We start from the raw sequence: 21,370 nt of genomic DNA, 5'->3' as shown, positions 1-21,370 counted from the left end.
TGCTGGGCAGGGAAGTTGTTGCACCTCTTGCAGAGCACGTTGAGTTTCAGGGGCAGAGTGCGGAAAGCATTATCCTGTTGGAACAACACATCCCCATCCTGTTGCAAGAATGGCAAAAGAACGGGTACAACAACATTCTGCAGGTACCGAACGTTTGTTAGCTTCCCCTCCAGAAACACCAATGACGAACGAGAGTTTTAGTTTATCGCACCCCAGACCATAAAGCCTGGGGGTGGGGGGGGGGATGGGGGGGGGGGGGGGGGGTAGAAGCCAGTGTGTCTTGGGCAAATGCACTCTACGAGATAGCGCTTACCACATCTACACCGTACACACTAACGACCGCCGCTTGCGTGCATATACAATTTGCTTTCATCGGTGGAGACCATGGGCGCTATTCGTTCTTCCAAGTGATCTTCTGATGGCACCAGTCGAGCTGTGCGCTTCTGTTCTGTGGCATCAGTGGAAGACGGGCTAGAGGTGTGTGTGCTCGTAGTTCTTCTACTAATAACCGGTCCGCAACAGTTCGTGATACGCGTCTGGGCTCACAAGCCATTTATCTGTACTGTGGTAGCTGCACGACCACGATCTGCCACTGCTGCCCCTCCAATACGACGATCCTAGTGGTCGTCTGTGCTGCGTGGACGTCCGAAATTCGTATACGGGCGTGAAAATGTTCACGTGACTACTGATACCAGCATCGTAGCATCGTTGCACAACTGAAGCAGCACGTCGAACTTATGTGGCAATTCTTCGAAAGGACTATCCTGCCACTGCGAAGGCCTGAAGTTGACCGCTTTCAGACTAGGCCAGTTGGCTGTATGGAGCACGAGCTGGCTGCTGCCTGCTGCTTCACACGTTGGCACCGCACTGAGCCTCCTGGCAGTGAGAATTCCCTATTAAAGGTTAGACACAGACGGCGCTCTTGCAGCTATGCGACTGCGCTATCTATTGACAGACGACGTTAAAGCCATTTGAAGTACATCTACTGTTCCCCAGGTGTCATATGCCGTCATAGGATCAAAATCGATTTCGTCTTAACAGGTGTACTAATTTTTTTCCGCAATGTATTCTCAGATGAACCATTTGATTTTACCTGGGTGTATTTTGTACAACCATGAATATCAAACCTTGGCAAAATTTTTAAAAATGCGCTTTAGATCAAAGTTTTTATTTACCTTTCACAAATGTTTATCGTGTATGCCACCCCCCGTACGTATAACGTTGATACAGACATTTTTCAAGCTCGTCTCATAGGTTTGTGAACATATCTGAAGTTAATGCTGTTGCTATATAGCAACACAGGTCATTCAAAGTTGTTAGAAGGGGAGGAACATAGTCTTTCACAAATTCCAACAAAAAAATCACATATCCTTGGATCAGGTGATCTTGGAGGCCAATTTTGCAATGCGAGGTGTGCACGCCTCTTACAGTCGATCCATAGTTGACGAAGCTCATTGTTAAGAAATACTCTTACACACTGTGCATGGATGCTTGGTCCTATCGAAAAATGAAGCTTTCTTTATCTTCTCCAGATTCTGGAAGAGGCCATATTTGCTGCACGTAAACATACATTATCGCTATAATCATATTTTCCTCAAAAAGAACGTACTGTAAACGTTTCTACAGCAACGGCGTAATACACGTGCAGCTTTCGAGAACGTATCTTGTGATCTTTCATGGTATGTGGGTGGTGCGTTCCTTACATTCTTACGTTGTGGCGGTTCACTCGTCTACATGAACAGAATTAAGCGTTATCCGTGAACACTAAACACCAAAGAAATTTTTTATCTTCTATGTTTACGCCCAGAATGAATCCACAAAACCCTACACATTGTTGGTCATAACCTCCATGAAGGGCTTGTCACACCTCAGTCCTGTATAGTTTGGAACACAGACGTTGCCATAAAATATGCCCCGCAAACACACGATGAATGGGTGGCTCTTGGCTAGCATAGCATATGACTTCTGTGGACTGCGTCCAAAACTCTGTTGAATGCAGGCTACTTATCAAACGAGCGTACTGGGCGACCAGTGCATTTCCCCTTACATAAATGAGCATTTTACAAAAACTGCAGTTGCTATCGTCGAATGCTGTAAGCTGGAGAAGGTGCAGTGCCATAATCTTGATGAAAATCACACAGTGCAGTTGTAACAAATTTACACATATTGAAATGGAAAACGAGGAATTCGTTTCGTTATTGTGTTAGCTCACTTCAGTACACATTGGATGATGATCGAGCGAGCGAGCTGACTAACTAACTAGTGGCACCAGGGAGACCCCCGCTAGCTCGTACATGGACCAGCCACGTACAACTGGTACTACGGAAAACTTCTAGAAATGATGTACAAGTTAAAATTCAGCCCAGACTGCTATCTTCATTCGCGTAGAAGATATAGTGTAGGGAAAGTGAATGAATCTTTTTGTAACACTACTTTATACAGCTACGAGACATACTGGAAAGCTGGTCATGAGCCGTATGTGGCACTTGCCATGTGTATGATGTCCCTCCACCGTTGACATAATGAACGTAAATGCTTGCCTTGCAAAATACGACATACAAATGCTTCACATAGTATGGACCAGGCTGTTATACGTAGCATGTGTGGCAATTCCTCCCACAAATACGGTTGGAGGTCAGAAATGGTCCCTAGTGATAACCTGTTCATCCGTCTGTTGTCGGACAGTATCATCCGTCAGATGGAACCCAGGTCTGTATGCACTACGAGAAAGAAAAAGGCGAACATGCCGTTGAGGATGTCAGCGTTATAGCGCTTTTTACTTCATCGAGGTAACTAATGTGACACTGCATACTGGCACATAAGATTATTTTAAAGAATTTTGAAGAATTTACGAACGTTTTGTTGTTATTTCATAAAGTACCCAGTATGTTGTGTGATCTCTTTCTCTGACGGCAGTGTGGATGTATATGAGGTTGTTTCGTATAAAACATGTCTGACACGTAATTATGTACTACACATTTGCTCCTGAAAAAACACACCAACAAATATTAGGGAAAATAGAAACAATCCAATAATAATAACTAATAATAGTAAGAAAGTGAAACACAAAGAGGAAAGGTGAAAAAAGGAAGAATGTGTTAATGAAAAAGAGATTTATTTACTACTAAAATATGTAGAAGAGGCGACAAATCTCAGGAAAGTTTGTAAGTAATTTTATCTAATCTCAATGGACAGAGTTCTCGCATCCAGTTTCTTTTCCTCATTCGGTTTAGAAACCTCTTGAATTCGAAAGCAAATCGACAGCATAATGGAGAATCTCCCGTTTCACCACTAGTGTCTTAGGTTAGGTACTTGCGATCCAGTCTCCCTCTAAAATCGGCCTTGGGTACGAAGATAATTTGACGGGTTACTTGACCTCATTCCCTTCATTTTGTGCCGCACGATATAGTTTTCTACCCCGGGCACGCTCTCTTTTAGCTTTGTATGTGAAAACTGCAGCTACAGCATCCAGGAAGGTACACTTTGCTTCATCATGAAATGACTTGCAAAGAAGATTGACCTGTATCAGCAGTCTCCAATAGTAAACGGCTTATAACTCAATAGTACCTTTTACGTCTTTTCTACTGTATAGTGAAATAAAAGATAAATTATGGCTGACAGTGAATTTACTAATAAAGTTGTTTTCGTTAGTAAGTCCTTTAATTACAAGGCTGACAATGTCAATGTGAAAGCAAGAATGAACTTGCTAAATGAGATCAGGTATCACTAGTGTCTGTAAAAGCATTCCTATACCCGAGAGAGGACTCAGTTGGAAAATGTAGCTGTGAAACTATATGGTCAAAATGTGGGCGTAAACAAAAATACTCGGATAGTTACCACAATATTTTCAGCAAGCAGGGCGATGGCCTAAAAATCCACATTTACCTCCTCGATAACTTATAGTTGGTAAATACGTTAACAGGCATGCAAATAACTTGAATTCAAGTCTCGGTCGACTATCACGGACACTATAGTGGCATTGGAGGTACGCCATTCCGCAGATTAGTAGCAGTTGCACAAATATGGCTGCATTAAGAAATTAGACGCGTAAGTTCACTAAAATTAAATAGCCATGTCCCTTGAAATAAAAGTAAGAAATGACGTAAATGAATAAATGTATTGTGCAAAAAAGTTGCGTGTTTGCGGACATTCTTAACCACTACATACTACAGAAAAAGTGAATATACCGCAGATAGTACTCATAGAAAATAGAAATAGATGAATGTGAAGAAACGCACTGCATTGTGTTTCAGTAGAAAGATGGGTGGGGCAGCTGGGGAAAGTTTCGGCCGTAGAAAGGCTCAATACTGTAACCATAGACGGAAACAATCTACTTTTTATGATGCCAGTTACATTATCGTTTTAGAAAGGCTTGACATGTCGAAATCGGGACTTCATCAATTTTTCGACTGTTAATATGCTCATAGTGATAGTAATCATACGTTCTTGAGAACGCGTACCCTTAGTATGTCAAATGTATCAGCTGCACTCAGTGTTAACATGCCTAAATTAACAAACGAGATTTTAGCAGTTAATAGTACGAAGACTTTTTCACCGTCGCCACGACTTATTTTTTGTCCCACACTACTGGTATTCAAACTTATGGTCCATCAGTGATGATGTCCATGTCGGCTAGACACTAACTCTTGACCTTCCATCCGTCTTTTGTTGGTGTGGACAACAGAAACTACGACAACGATGACGATGACGGCAGCAGCGACAGCTACTCTGAAGGCGACAGAAACAAAAACCAAAACAGAAACAACAACTGTCCAAAACCGTAACAGCTGATATTACTAGATCTTTCAATATCTGTTACTGAAAATGTTTCTAAATATCAAGCAAGAAACGCATCGTCTTAATGACATAGAAACATTGCAGTGAGGATGATTGTATGAGAAATTTGTTTTGTTTATACTTGTCAGAGTGTGACGCACAACGTTGGTATTTCCATTTCGCGAGGAGGTACCAGTGTGATGATAACTGTCAGCATACTGGGGGCGAATTTGCTTCGTAGACAGTATGAATACCAATAAGTGCTGGCAAATTGTTGAGTTAACAAGTAATAGACTTCTGCTGAAGAAAATACTGTATTAATTTTAAAAAGTGATTATCCGCTGAAAGAAGTGGGAAGACGAGCTATTTAGCGTCCCATCGAATGAGATCACCACAGCACAAGTGGATTGGGGAAGATGGGGAAGAGCCTACCGTGTCCCTTTCATAGGAACGATCCCTGCGTTTGTTTTAGGTGGTTTAGGGAAATCACACGAAACCTAAAAGTGCATGCATGAAACTGGGGTGGAAGTGCCGTCCTCAAGAATGTGTCTTACTACTGCCTTAGCCACCTCACTCGCTGAGTCTCATTTGGCTACTTGAGTGTTCTGATACGCTATATAACTGAACACTGCATACAGGGTGGTTCATATATCTACATCTACATCTACATCTATACTCCGCGAGCCACCTTACGGTGTGTGGCGGAGGGTACTTATTGTACCACTATCTGATCCCCCCTTCCCTGTTCCATTCACGAATTGTGCGTGGGAAGAACGACTGCTTGTAAGTCTCCGTATTTGCTCTAATTTCTCGGATCTTTTCGTTGTGATCATTACGCGAGATATATGTGGGCGGTAGTAATATGTTGCCCATCTCTTCCCGGAATGTGCTCTCTCGTAATTTCGATAATAAACCTCTCCGTATTGCGTAACGCCTTTCTTGAAGTGTCCGCCACTGGAGCTTGTTCAGCATCTCCGTAACGCTCTCGCGCTGACTAAATGTCCCCATGACGAATCGCGCTGCTTTTCGCTGGATCATGTCTATCTCTTCTATTAATCCAACCTGGTAAGGGTCCCATACTGATGAGCAATACTCAAGAATCGGACGAACAAGCGTTTTGTAAGCTACTTCTTTCGTCGATGAGTCACATTTTCTTAGAATTCTTCCTATGAATCTCAACCTGGCGCCTGCTTTTCCCACTATTTGTTTTATGTGATCATTCCACTTCAGATCGCTCCGGATAGTAACTCCTAAGTATTTTACGGTCGTTACCGCTTCCAATGATTTACCACCTATGGCATAATCGTACTGGAATGGATTTCTGCCCCTATGTATGCGCATTATATTACATTTATCTACGTTTAGGGAAAGCTGCCAGCTGTCGCACCATGCATTAATCCTCTGCAGGTCCTCCTGGAGTACGTACGAGTCTTCTGATGTTGCTACTTTCTTGTAGACAACCGTGTCATCTGCAAATAGCCTCACGGAGCTACCGATGTTGTCAACTAAGTCATTTATGTATATTGTAAACAATAAAGGTCCTATCACGCTTCCCTGCGGTACTCCCGAAATTACCTCTACATCTGCAGATTTTGAACCGTTAAGAATGACATGTTGTGTTCTTTCTTCTAGGAAATCCTGAATCCAATCACAAACCTGGTCCGATATTCCGTAAGCTCGTATTTTTTTCACTAAACGTAAGTGCGGAACCGTATCAAATGCCTTCCTGAGGTCCAGGAATACGGCATCAATCTGCTCGCCAGTGTCTACGGCACTGTGAATTACTCCGTGCACTTGGTGGATGTAATGTATGCATCAAAATAAGAGTAAAATGTTAAATAAAGACTTATTTGGAACTGATTTATTTCCGTGTTATGATGCATGGGCCAGCACAGGCTTCGCCTGCGCACCGACAGATGTTGCTTTGCCGACGGTGCCCCTACACATTTCAGTCGGGAGGCAAGGGAGCATCTCAAAGTTGCTTATCCCGATGACTGGACAGATTGCTTGGCCCGCCAGATCTGCGTATCTTAACCCCTGTACTTCTACCTTTGGGGCCGTCTGAAGGAGCTTGTGTATGGTGCTGCAATTGAGAATGTAGCACAACCGCAGCAGCGAACTGAAAATAGCTGTGCAACTGTGCAGAATGAGCTGAACGGGGCATGCGACATTCTGAGAGCGGGAAGAAATCGATCACGTCTCAGTCCTCGTCTACATGGACATCATTTTGAACGTGTCCTGGGGTAAACGTACAGTACGTAGTTGAGTTGAATTTCGGGTCTCTTTGCGTCGTTGTTGATTACTGAGAAGAATTATTTTTGTATTGTTTGTGTTGCACTTGTGATTCCTACTCTGCTACATAACTCTGAAATAAAGCAGTTTCAGACAGAGCTTTATTTAATGGTTCAAATGCCTTTGAGCACTATGGGACTTAACATCTGAGGTCATCAGTCCCCTAGAGCTTAGAACTATTTAAACCGAACTAACCTAAGGACATCACACACATCCATGCCCGAGGCAGGATTCGAACCTGCGTCCGTAGCGGTCGCGTGGTTCCAGACTAAAGCGCCTAGAACCTCTCAGCCACAACGGCCGGCCTTTATTTAATGTTTTACTCTTCTTTGGATACATAAATTACACACACAAAGTGAGTACAGTTACTTCTGAATCACCCTTTATACACAGGATTTGGGGAAAGGTGTTCTTTTTTCTCTATCGAAACAGAGAGTGAAAGGATTTATTTATATATGTAGGTAGACGAAACTAACGTTACTCTTTCTGCGGCGTTATGAATGTACAAAGCTTGAAAAAATTGAGGTACCCAGAAGACACGTTCGGATGACAACGTAACTCCGTGCACGTACGCACCTACGGTGAGCTTGTACACAATAAGAGCTACAATTCTCTGAGACAATAGAACGGCTTACGGACTGCGTTTCTGTTGTTCGTATCTATAGTTGTTATAATGCCTGCTGTTGTAGGAAAAGAAGGGAACCAGCGGAAAAAGTCTCCTATCGCAGCACAAAGGCTAATACACTGAAGAGCCCAGGAAACTGGTGTACCTGCCTAATATTGTGTAGGGCACCCTCGAGCACGCCGAACTGCCGTAACTTGACGTGGCATGGACTCGTAAGAGTACGAGGAGGTGCAGATCTCTTCTGAACAGCACGTTGCAAGGGATCCCGATATGTTCAATAATCTTCATGTCTGGGGAGTTTGGTGGCCAGAGAAAATGCTTAAAATCGGAAGAGTGTACCCGAAGCGACTCTATAGCAATTCTGGATGTGTGGGGTGTCGCATTGTCCTGCTGGAATTGCCGAAGTCCGTCGGAATGCATAATGGACATGAATATATGTAGGTGATCACACAGCATGCTTACATACGTGTCACCTGCCAGAGTCGTATCTAGAGTTATCAGGGGTCCTACATAACTCACACGCCCAGCCGGCCTCTGTGGCCGAGCGGCTCTAGGTGCTTCAGTCCGGAACCGCGCTGCTGCTACGGCATCTTGTTCGAATCCTGCCTCGGGCATGGATGTGTGTGATGTCTTTAGACTAGTTAGGTTTAAGTAGTTCTAATTCTAGGGGACTGATGACCTCAGATGTTAAGTCCCATGGGGCTTAGAGCCATTTGAACCATCACACGCCCCACACCATTGCAGAGCCCCCACCAGCTTGCACATTCCCCTGCTGACATGCGCGGTCCGTGGATTCATGAGGTTGTCTCCATATCCGTACACTTCCATCATCTCGATACAATTTGAAACGAGACTCGTTCGACCAGGTAACATGTTTCCAGTCATCAACAGTCCAATGTCGATGATGACGGGCGGTGGCGGGTCGCAGATCATTGAGTCGTGCAGCCATGAATTGTACACGAGTAAGTCTTCGGCTCCGAAAGGCCATATCGATGATGTTTCGTTGCATGGTTGGACACTTGTTGATGGCCCAGCACTGAAATCTGCAGTAATTTGTGGAAGGGTTGCACTTCTGTCACGTTGAACGAGTCTATTCAGTCGTCTTTGGTCCCGTTCTTTTTCGCCGGCCGAAGTGGCCGTGCGGTTAAAGGCGCTGCAGTCTGGCAAGACCACTACGGTCTCAGGTTCGAATCCTGCCTCGGGCATGGATGTTTGTGATGTCCTTAGGTTAGTTAGGTTTAACTAGTTCTAAGTTCTAGGGGACTAATGACCTCAGCAGTTGAGTCCCATAGTGCTCAGAGCCATTTGAACCAACCCGTTCTTTTTCAGACCGCAGCGATGTCGAAGAATTGATGTTTTACAGGATTCCTGATATTCAAGGTAAACTTGTGAAATGGTCGTACTGGAAAATCCCCACTTCATCGCTACCTCGGAGATTTTGTGCCCCATCGCTCGTGGGCCGACTAAAACACAATGTTCAAACACACTTAAAGCTTGACAACCTGCCATTGTTGCAGCTGTAACCGACGTAAAATCTGCGTCAGACACTTGTCTTATATAGGTGTTGCCGATCGCAGTGCCGTATTCTACCTAGTTACATATCTCTGTATTTGAATACGCATGCGTATATTAGTTTCTTTGGCGCTTCAGTATATGATCCTATTTTCAAAGATTCGATGAAAAGTAGAGTACAAGCTGCCTCATTCTCCATTCCTCAGCGACTTTAAAAATTTTCCCAAAACTTTTGGAATGTGAACATATTCGCCCTTTTTATGCTGAGAGAAGAGGGGACAGTGGCAGTGAGAAAGAGACGAGTAATTAATACATACCAAGAATATAGTAGACTGTGGTTGTGGTATAGAAAGAGCGAAGGAGACAATGCTAGTATGAGGGAAAGAGAGGTATGTAGTGGTGGTGAATTATAGTTGACAGTGACAGGACAGTGCTAGGAAAAGAGTGAAGGAGACAATGCCAGTGGGAGAGAAATAAAGAGAAGTAGAGAAATGTGTAAGAGACAGTGATAACGAGAGACAGAGTCAATGACAATGAGAAAGAAGAAGAGAGAGACAGTGACAGTGAGAAGAGACAGTAGCATTTCAAGGAATGGATGAGATATTAGCAGTGAGAGAGAGCAATAGGCATACAGTGAAAGTCAGTGGAAGCAGTAGTAGTAGGACAGAACGAAGGAGACTGTGGCTTTGAGGCTAGAGACTGTGACAGGTAGGAAGACACAAAGAGATAATGACAATGAGTTGGGCTGAATGAGTGAGGGAGTGAGTGAGTGAGTGAGAATGGCCAAGTGGGAGTGGACGGATATGGGCGATGGACTAGTGAGTGGGAGCGAGTTACAGTTAGAGAAGCTTGTGTGAGTGAGAGGAGAGTTGCGTGTTAAAGCAGCGTGCGAATGTATTCTCTTGTTAAATTTTCTGGAAAAATTTTTAATGATGCTGCGGGAGGGAGATTGAGGCAACTGTACCCCATTTTTCAGTAAGGTTTTTTTTTCAAACAAGACTACATTAACCTCTTTTTGTGCTCCAATAGAAGCTTTTTTCCGCTGTAACTGCACTACCCAAACTCTTTGGGATAAAATATAGAACTTAGCGTCACCTTTGCTCAGTGTGCAGCATTGTGGCGTACAATGGCACCCGCCTAGCTTGCTTGATTGGTATGCTGGTTCGGCAGCGCCGAGGGTGAGCATAGGTAGTTTCCCATCATGTCGTAATCGTGACAGAGTAATTAGATGCTGGCTACCCCGGGTGGCCGTGGAATGGAGCTAGCTGTACAGTAGCCGAACTGTGTGTCGATCGGAATTTCATCGAACAAGACCCTGGTGTGAAAGGAACTCCTGACGCTGCAGTAATAATAGCAACAGAGCACACAAAGGACTCATGCACCGTCCGCGTTATTTAATTAACTGTATACTCAGGCATACGCGATATATTACCTGGTCTACGAAAAGGAGATGGTAATAAATCTTTTTATAACTTTTCCCGTGTACTACCCCACCTTTGGTTGCAATATTTCCTTCGTCTTTGTACATTCATTGTCTGTACAAACTGACATGAATGGTCACTTCGTTATCAGTCCTTACTTCTATCATCCTAACCAAGGTCAAACCTTCACCAACAAAGCACGTTTTTCATCACGAACAATATAACAGTCTTTAAAATTGTAATCTGAAGAAAATGTAGGTACAAGTCAAGTTATATCCAACTAAATAACGTCCAAAATTACGTAGAAGATACATAGAAACAGTTCAGATTTGTTTCTCGGCTGTTGTTATATAATTTTTTCTTATACTTCCTTTCACAGATAAATCCATATTGAAGAAAACAGTACCAAGACAATTATAATTGTTAAAGCGCAACGACATAAAATAAAATACTACTATTTTCTGACATTTTTTGAAAGTGAAGTAAAATTATCTCATCAAGTACAGAACTAAATAAATGTTCTGCCTTACAAGAGCATAAGCTTTTACACAAGGAAGCCACATATTACTAGCATATAAGAGAACATGCTCAAAACTGAGTATGAAGAAAAATCTCCTCTGAAGGTAAGAACAAGGCAAGTGAAGGTCATTGCTATTTTGCTGTGTACAATTAATGTAGGTTGATTCTTACAAAGAAGGAGACAGCAACCAGCCACTATTAATAATGCTATTTATTTAAGTAAATAGCGCCGTAACCGGTTTAGAACTAAATATTATAAATAGCATTACTAATAGTGGTTGGTTGCTGTCTTCTTCTTTATAAGAATCAACCTACATTAATTGTACCAAGCCACGGTTTCACCATGCCAGTTTTAGACAAAATAAGTTCGAAGCCCGTTACGGCACTATTTACTTAAATAATTAGCATTATTAATAGTGTCTGGTTGCTGCATTCTTCTTTGTAAGAAATTTATAGCAGTCATGTTCCTCGAAATTCTAGGAGGTCTATCAGACGTTGGTAAGTTGCTGTCACAATCTTTCGGCACTGTCGTTTGGTCATCGGCATGTACTTACATATGCTATATATTATAATCATATAAATCTAACGTGGCATTAAAATAGATAGGAAAATGTAACAGCGAATGAGTAGACTACTTGTTGTGTTAACATTTAACTTCCTGCTATATTTAGGTAGTGATGGAAAGATCTCAGATGTTGGGGAGGAGTACACGTTATTAAACGGCGAGACTATTGAATGGGGTACGGATAATATCTCTGATTATGTTATTCACACACAGTAGAACAGGATGACTCAGGGGAACAGGAAAACTTCAGTCAGCTTGAAGTAATTAAAATAAAATAAAGGGAAAGGATAGTGGTCCGAAATTTCGTGTATTATGTAACGTACATTAAAAATGTGTTCCACATTTTAACAGGAAATAGTATGTGTTAAAACCAGAAAAAACATATCTTATAAACTTGTGACCGGAAATAAAAAATTGTTTGCCTGTTGACATTTATTGGTCATTTCGTATTGGTGGTTTTTGTCTCTACAGACAATCCCGTGACAGTGATGTTGTTGTCATATATACGAGAAGGTGCTAAAAAGTAATGACGCTGAATTTTTTTATGTGTAAAATCTTAACTCAAAACTTCCTAAACAGAACAATCGTTATTAACATTCTACATCTTCATTCTTCATGTTTACATATTTGCAGTCTTCTGTTGCTAGAGGGCTCCTAATTGTAGCGTGTAACATTGCGGTGTGTAACGGAACTATGTCGGTACGAGGGATACAACTTACTGTAGCGAGATTTGAATTCGAATAGTTCGTCCACACATGGAGCACTCTCTTCTTCAGCAATGCTACACCACACACGAGCGCTGTGTCATCTACAGCATTCCGACATCTTAGATCACTGTCATCAATAACACTCCTTATAGCCCCGATTTGGCCCCATACGATTTACATCTCTTATAAAAATTTAAATGACACCTTCCAGGGCTTCAGTTTGATAGTGATGAACCGGTGAAAGCATAGGAGAGATTGTGGCTCCGTCGAGAAAGTCATATATTCTACAGTGACGGTATCAACAAACTGGTCTCTCGTTGGGAGAGAAATAAATACGCAGACATAAAGAACAAAGATATGGAATAGTAATAACGATTGATTTTTAAAAAGTCATAGAGTTTTACAGAAAAAATGCGGAGTTACATTTCAGCACGCCCCCCTGATACTTGCAGCTGTGTCGTACATCAGACATTTCGTTCATATCGTTCTGGGTGTAGGAAGAAGACCAGTGATTTCTTGAAATGTGAACAGTATAAAAGCTGAAATAGACATCCACTCCATTGGAAGAAGAAGAAAAACAAAACGCAGATTGGTTCAAATGACTCTGAGCACTATGGGAGGTCATCAGTCCCCTAGAACTTAGAACTACTTAAACCTAACTAACCTAAGGACATCACACACATCCATGCCCGAGATTGCGGAGGATTAGATGTGTTGTGTGGTCAATTCTGAGTGAGCAGCTATTTACCTGTATCACTTATTGCGTATGCGAGCTTTCAGTTCTCAAGTCCATCATGTCAGCGTGAAGCTCTGCCAATTTGATGTAAGTCGGAACACTGAAACAATAGAAAGCATTTTATTTACGAATGAAGGGAGATTCATAAAAGATGGATACCAAATAACCTAATAACAACGTGTGGTAAATGGAAGTCCTCCATGGAAGCAAAGTTTCAAACCCTATTTAGTATCACTCTTTGCGTTGGAATAGTGGCTGACAGATAAAGAAGACAGTACATTTTACCGGACAAATACACAGATGCTATTAATGCTAGATTTTATGCTACAAATTACCCTTACTATTGGAGGTTTCATGAGAGATGCGTTGGTCAAGGAGGTCCAGTCGCAAGGCCTTCCTGCTTATGTTGCCTTAATACCTTAAATATCTGTCTATTTAAAAGCAGTGGTGTATTCCACACCCATCGAAAACATATACATGCTACAGAAGCGGGTGTGTCATGTACATAACAAAATTCGAGTGTGGTCAGGATTGTACCTACGAGTTCCCGGTTATTTGAGACCCTGTTTATATCATAATATAAACTGTACTAATATTAATAGCACTTTTTGTCACTTTATATTGAACGTGAGCTATGACACAAACACCGGTTTTTTTTTTTTTGCTTATCAGGTTTCATTGAGAGCCAGTGTATTCTATTTCAGTCAACTGTTTTAGTAACTAGATGGTGACCAGGAGTGTGACATCTTATTTTGTTTAAGATATTTCTGCAAAAACAAATCACAGACACTGAAATCGGCGAACCTGACATTATGAAACTGCATCATTACTGAAATCGCATGCAGGATTGAACTCCTGACCTTTGGATTGGTTGTCCGTCATTTACCTATGCGGCCGTCGAGTCACAGTATTTACGTGTAACAAAAGTAAACAAATTAATAATTTTCGTAACCCTGTCTCCATTGCTTAAGCACAAATATGCGCAGGTTGATTTAAAGTTGGAGCTAATTTTCAAGAGTGGGATTTATTGATGTGTCAGTAATTATATATCTGAGGACTTATTTTCAATAAAACATAAAGGGCTGATAATCATACGAAATGTTAATACAGACACGCAAATCACAGACTTCACTCGTGCTTACTACTCCATTTCTGTCAATTTTGTGAGATGAAAGAAAACAAAGGATATGTTAATAAATCTAGGTTTTGGTCATATATCCACTTCATAGTATTGAAATTCCACATAGCTTTGATTTAACACAAAATACAAACGGATGTATAGTGCAGCTATCACGAGAGATGAATTTCAAATTTATAGAAACGGAAGAGGAAGTAGATGAAGACGAAATTGAAGATATGGTACTGCGGAAAAATTCGACAGTACAGTGAAAGACATAACTTGAAACAAGGCCTCAGGAGTAGTCGACATTCCCTCAGAACTATTGGTATTCACTGGAAAGTCAGCCATCACTTGATTATTCCACTTGCTACGCAAAGATGTATGAGACAGGTGAAGTACCCTTAGACTTCAGGGAGAACGAAATAATTCCAGTTATACAGAAAGCAGGTGTGAATAGCACCGACGTCGCGCGTTGTAACCGCGCTGTCTAGGGCGCTTTACCACGGTTCGCGCGGCTCCACCCGTCGGCGGTTCGAGTCCTCCCTCGGGCATGGGTGTGTGTGTTGTTCTTACCGTAAGTTAGAATAAGTAGTGTGTAAGCCGAGAGACCGATGATCTCAGCAGTTTGGTCCCATAGAAACTTACTACAAATGTCCCAAATGGTACCGAACTCCCGGTTTAATAAGTCATGGATGCAAAATACTGGCACGAATTATTTACAGAAAAATGGAACAACTGGAAGAAGCCGAGCTTGGGGAAGATCAGCTTGCGTTTCGGAGATATTAGGAACACGTCGTCTCTATATGTGTGATATCTTATGGGACTTCACTGCTAAGGTCATCATTCCCTATGGACAAACACACACACCTATACCCGAGGGAGGACTCGAACCTCCGCCGGTCAGGAACACGCTGGGCCTTACTGACCCTAGGAATTCTCTTAGGAGATATGTTAAGGATAGGGAAAGCCACGTTTATAGCTTTTGTGGATTTGGAGAAAGCTTTTGACATTGTCTACTGTAGCACACTCTTTGAAATTCTGAAGGTATAACGGGTAAAATATAGAGAACGAGAGGCTATTTACAACTTTTACGGAAACCAGACGTCATTTATAAGAATCGGTGGGCATTAATGGAAGGCAGTGCTTAAGAAGGGAGTGAGACAGGGTTATAGCCTTTCCCCACTGTTGTTCAGTCTGTGAAATAAGACAGCTGTGCAGGAAAGCAAGGAGAAATTTAGGAAGGGAATTAAAGTTCAGGGAGAAGAAAAAAACATTTGTGGTTTGCCAATGACATTGTACTTCTGTCAGAGAGTGCAAAAGGCTTGGAAGAACAAGTCTACGGATTGGACAGTGTCTTGAAAGGAGAATAAAATATGAAAATCAACAAACGAAAAACAAGAGTAATGGCGATCCTGAGAGAATCTGATTAGAAAATGAGACTTTAAGTAGTAAATTAGTAGTGGTATTTAGTGCAGCAAAATAGCTGATGATGGTCGAAGTAGGGTGGATGTAAAATGTAGACTGGCTGTAACATGAAACGCGTGCCTGAAAAAAAAAACGAATTTTCTGACATCTAACATAAATTTAGTTTTTAGTGGACGGTAAGCTGTTCATACTAGAAGAGAACAGAAGTTTTTGAAACGTGGTGCTAGAGAAGAATGCTGAACATTAGATGGGTAGATTGCGTAAGTTGTGAGGAGCTACTTGGTAAAATTCGGGAGAAAATGCGTTTCAGGTACAACACTACTAAAAGAAGGGATGGGTTGGTCGTTTACATTGTGAGACATCAGGGATTCATCTTTTATTTTTGGACGGAAGTTGGTGTGGCAAAAACTGAAGAGTGAGATCAAGAGACCAATATACACACATCAAAAAAAGTTTTGCATCACCTTGGTTCCGAGAGTTCCGGAACCTGTACAGGAAATTGGAATCGAGATCAACATAAACATCATTTCCGCCATTTTTATTGCTCATTAAAATCACACATTGCATGTTGTACCACCATACAGCGAGGCCTTCAGAGGTAGTGGTCCAGATTTCTGTACACACCGGTACCTCTAATACCCTGTAGCACGTCCTCTTGCATTTATGCATGCATGTATTCGTCGTGGCATGCTATCTACAAGTTCAGCAAGGCACTGTTGGTCCAGATTATCCCACTCGTCAACGGCGATTCCGCGTGGATTTCTCAGAGTGGCTGGTGGGTCACGTCGTCCATTAACAGCCTTTTTCAATCTATCACAGGGGTGTTAGAAAGGATTCATGTCTGGAGAACATGTTGGCCACTATAATCGAGTGATATCGTTATCCTGAAGGAAGTCATTCACAAGATGTGCACGATGTGGGGGCGAGTTGTCGTCCATGAAGACGAATACATCGCCAATATGCTGCCGATATGTTTACACTATCGGTTATAGGATGGCGTTCACGTATCGTACAGCCGTTACGGCACCTTCCATGACCACCAGCGGCACACGTCGGCCCCACATAATGTCACCTCAAAACATCAGGGAACCGCCACCTTGCTGCACTCTCTGGACAGTGAGTCTAAGGCGTTCAGCCTGATCGGGTTGCCTCCAAACACGTCTCCGACGATTGTCTGGCTGAAGGCATATGCGACACTCATCGGTTAAGAGAACGTAATGCTGATCCTGAGCGGTCCATTCGGCATGTTGTTGGGCCCATCTGTACCGCCCTGCATGGTGTCATGGTTGTAAAGATGGACCTCGCCATGGACGTCGGGAGTGAAGTTGCGCATCATGCAGCCTATTGCGCACAGTTTGAGTCGTAAGACGACGTCCTGTAGCTTCACGAAAAGCGTTATTCAACGTGGTGGCATTGCCGTCAGGGATCTTCTGAGCCATAATCCGTAGGTAGCGCACATCCACTGCAGTAGTAGCACTTGGGCGGCCTGAGTGGAGCATGTCATCGACAGTTCCTGTCTCTCTGTATCTCCTCCATGTCCGAACAACATCACTTTTGTTCACTCCGAGACGCCGGGACACTTTTCTTGTTGAGAGGCCTTCCAGGCACAAAGTAACAATGCGGACGCGATCGAACCGCGGTATTGACCGTCTAGGCATGGTTGAACCACAGACAACACGAGCAGTGTACCTCATTCCTGGTGGAATGACTGTAAATGATCGGCTGCCGGACCCTCTCCGTTTAATAGGCGCTGCTCATGCATGGTTGTTTACATCTTTGGGCGGGTTTAGCGACATCTCAGAATAGTCTAAAGGACTATGTCTGTGATAGAATATCCACAGTCAGCATCTATCTTCAGGAGATCTGAGAACCTGGGTGATGCAAAACTTTTTTGATGTGTGCAATAAGCAGGTTCGAATGTTTGTAGGCTGAAGTCGTTATTTCGAGATGAAAAGGCTTGCACAAGATAAATTAGCCTGATAAGCTTTATCAGACCAGTACTCGGACTGGAGACTGCAACAATAAGATTACTAGTTTCAGTGTAGTATCTGTATCACTTCTCATGAATCTTGTAACTATAGAGTACGCACGTAATAATGCCTCTTTTAAAAGTTGCATCTGTTCAGAGGCGACCATTGCTCTACGAAACAGCGACGCTTACGCTGCACTATGACGCTGTGAATATCAGTATTTCATATTTTGCCGTTGAGCAAAGTGCCGCAGTAGTTTAGTCACTGGTCTGACGGGAAGAGTGATTTTCAACTTCCAGTCTAGCAACAGTAATATCGGTTTTCTCTTACTTCCCTATCACAAAAAAATGGTTCAAATGGCTCTGAGCACTATGGGACTTAATTTCTGAGGTCATCAGTCCCCTAGAACTTAGAACTACTTAAACCTAACTAACCTAAGGACATCACACACATCCATGCCCGAGGCAGGATTCGAACCTGCGACCGTAGCGGTCGCGCGGTTCCAGACTGTAGCGCCTAGAACCGCTCGGCCACTCCAGCCGGCTTCCCTATCACATTCCCAGTGAATATCTTTATCATTCCTGAAAGAGGCAAATACCAGTCTCTCCTGCCCCCTGTCCTTTTCTAACTTGGATAATGCTCCATTTCTTTTGATCTCCATGTCAACGAATGTTAACCTCTAATGTACTCACTTATTATTGCCCCTAAATACTGAACTGATAGAATGTATATTTACCTGCTGTTAGCGGAGCAGTTTCCAGTTTTCTACCGGGCGAGGTGGCGCAGTGGTTAGCACACTGGACTCGCATTCGGGAGGACGACGGTTCAATCCCGTCTCCGGCCATCCTGATTTAGGTTTTCCGTGATTTCCCTAAATCGCTTCAGGCAAATGCCGGGATGGTTCCTTTGAAAGGGCACGGCCGATTTCCTTCCCCATCCTTCCCTAACACGAGCTTGCGCTCCGTCTCTAATGACCTCGTTGTCGACGGGACGTTCAACACTAATCTCCTCCTCCTCCAGTTTTCTAAACAGTTCACTCCTCATTACTTTTACACACTGACTTTGGTTACTTTTACTTTATTTTCAGGCTCTTACGTGTTATGTGACTGCTTATCTATAGCCTCGTGTTTAACAATCATACTAGTTATGCCTTTGTTCGTTTTTTCTCCAGTTGATTATTACTTCCCGAACCTAAATATGGTTTCCAATTTGAGTTTTGCCGGATGTATTTAGTATCATTAACAGCCTGAAAACTATAATATTGTTAAAGGTGAAGCTTTCACTGGTCTCGTGCTCACTTGGTCTCTCTCTCTCTCTCTCTCTCTCTATAGGCCCCAGCGCCCCCCCCCCCCTCTCCACTCTCTCTCGACAAAACTTGATGAATCAATTTAACTGCATACAAACTAACTGACCTAGTGAAGTTTATGTAAAAGGGATTTAGGCAGTAATATAGAGCTGAGGTGAGGTGAGTAATGTAATATTCGGATGATATATTGTAACGTGTTGTGATAGTGGAGATCATACGGCATCAGCCGACTCGTAATAATGTGATTCCGTTAGTAACAGTGCGAGACTGAAAAGAAGGCTGTTAATGTGTTCCGTTCGCGCAGTGGGGGAAACAAGACAAGAATAAGATTGTGACAGTGCTCTGTACTCGCCTTTTGCCATTCTGTGGATCTAAATAAGCTGATGGCAGATGTGACCCTTCAAGGAATATTGAGTTGGAGCGCCAAGTTTCAAAAGTTTAAGATTACTTTCGAAGTTCTCACAAGATTAAAAAAAGGAAATTAATAATACAAGTTCCGTGAGGAGTCTATATTCTGTTGCAACATTTTACGAATACCAGATATTGCCGTGTTTCTTATTCAGGGGAATGCAGTAATGAGAAAAAAAGAGCATTTACCTATTTACATGATACATACTTCTGTAAGAAACAAAGGTTTTATCTTTCAGCTATCACTTCTTTCACCTCTGGCAATGATAATAGATGTGAAAATATGCCTAGTTACATCGTAGTTAGGAATCCATGTTAATCTGTAGGCCCACCAATAATTGGCTGTGAAAGGCAGTTCATAGAACAGAGAAAGGCAACGGCATACCAACTCCAACAGGGCCCTTCCTAGTAAAGGACTGTGGAGTTCAAAACAATCTTCGGACGGATGACTGCCGTACTTAAGAGTGAAAACACCGTAAAATGTACTTAGCTCTGTACGTTTTCTTTATAAATAGCTACCTACTAGCTCATCAGCGAATATCATCATCATAATAACTGTGTAGACAAAAGTAAAAGGGAATTTCAGCAAAAGAAGTGTTTGGGAAAGGTAAAGGTTAGTATCGGCAACTGATTGTCGGCGTAGTGGTTCGAAGTACTCTTTGCCATCCACTGGGTAGTGGATTCTGGTACACACACGCCTTTGTACAGGGTAGACTAAAATATGAAAATGCCATAACACAACTCATTACAATATTTAACACGGCGTAGCAAACGCGTCGACATTCGAAACAGCTTCCAGTCCTCTCGGTATTGCAACAGGATTCGCTGGTGCGACATTTAATTCTGCAGTGGCTTTTGCAGCTGCCGTCCTCTTATTTTTCGACAAAACCATCTACAATGACCATCCACCACGATCACGCAACACACACTTTCGTCCGTGTTGTGACCTAACGTATGGTATTTTTCCTCTTTGCCCGTATGTGATACAAATTTTGAATACAGTGCCTCTTGGAACTCCAACAATTTGCCCACGTTCGAATTCACTTATCTCGGACATAATGCACTCGCAACTACACAGAACACTGTTCTCATCATGGCTGACACTAGCAAGCTGGTCGGGGTGGCCGAGCTGTTCTAGGCGCTACAATCTGGGACTGCGCCACCGCTACGGTGGCAGGTTCGAATCCTGCCTCGGACATGGATGTGTGTGATGTCCTTAGGTTAGTTAGGTTTAAGTAGTTCTAAGTTCTAGGGGACTGATGACCTCCGAAGTTAAGTCCCATGGTGCTCAGAGCCATTTGACACTAGCAAGGTATTGACAACATTTCAGAGGTGACGTTCGTTGTCAAATACAACATCGCAACCTGAAGGCTTGGCCATCACCTGTATTTGTATTCAACCATGCATTTCTCGCAGTGTTTGCATGTTTTTCTCCATCCCAAATATCAAGGGCTTTGGGCACTTCCTCTGTTCAGATTTAGCCTGTAGTACAATACAAAACGTAGGACCTCAGTACTGCTACGATGTCCTCACACTGCCAAGATGATCATAAATATCCGGACATTTCAATATAACGGAAAATTGAGAACTAGACGTATCTAGTACATGGCAGCATCTATCACAAAATATCTCGGTTTCTTCCCTTGCACAACGTGTGTTCCACATATAACAATAACAATTCATCCACTATTTCTTTCATCCCAGTTTTGCTGTGTTGCTTGATTAATTTTCACTCAAAATTCTTACTATCGCTTTTCTAGTAGCGCTCTAGGTAACCCCTCACCTTGTCATATCTCTGTACTTATTTTAAAGGACATGGAAACTTCCGTAATTAATTTTCTTTTGGAAATATCTGTAAGTGCTTCAACGATTATATTTGGCAACTTAATTTCAGTGTATAATTCTTGAATTACTTTTGTCTTCAGTTTACCTATCATCAGAGTAAACAACTTTTTTAAAGTCGACACATATCATAGCTCTGTGTTCCA

The 21,370-nt window shown here is 42.5% G+C and overlaps 1 non-coding gene across 1 annotated transcript; it reads left to right on the top strand.

Annotated features, from left to right (window-relative positions):
• Nucleotides 1-18,439: 18,439 nt before the first annotated feature.
• On the top strand, nt 18,440-18,512 carry Trnaa-cgc. Its single transcript has one exon. It is a non-coding gene; the product is annotated as a tRNA-Ala (tRNA).
• The last annotated feature ends 2,858 nt before the right edge of the window (nt 18,513-21,370 follow it).

Source organism: Schistocerca americana, chromosome X, assembly GCF_021461395.2.
Source record: "Schistocerca americana isolate TAMUIC-IGC-003095 chromosome X, iqSchAmer2.1, whole genome shotgun sequence".
In the NCBI taxonomy this organism is placed as follows: domain Eukaryota; kingdom Metazoa; phylum Arthropoda; class Insecta; order Orthoptera; family Acrididae; genus Schistocerca; species Schistocerca americana.
The sequence above is the reverse complement of the archived record's forward strand: the minus strand, read 5'-3'. Positions and strand labels throughout refer to the sequence as shown.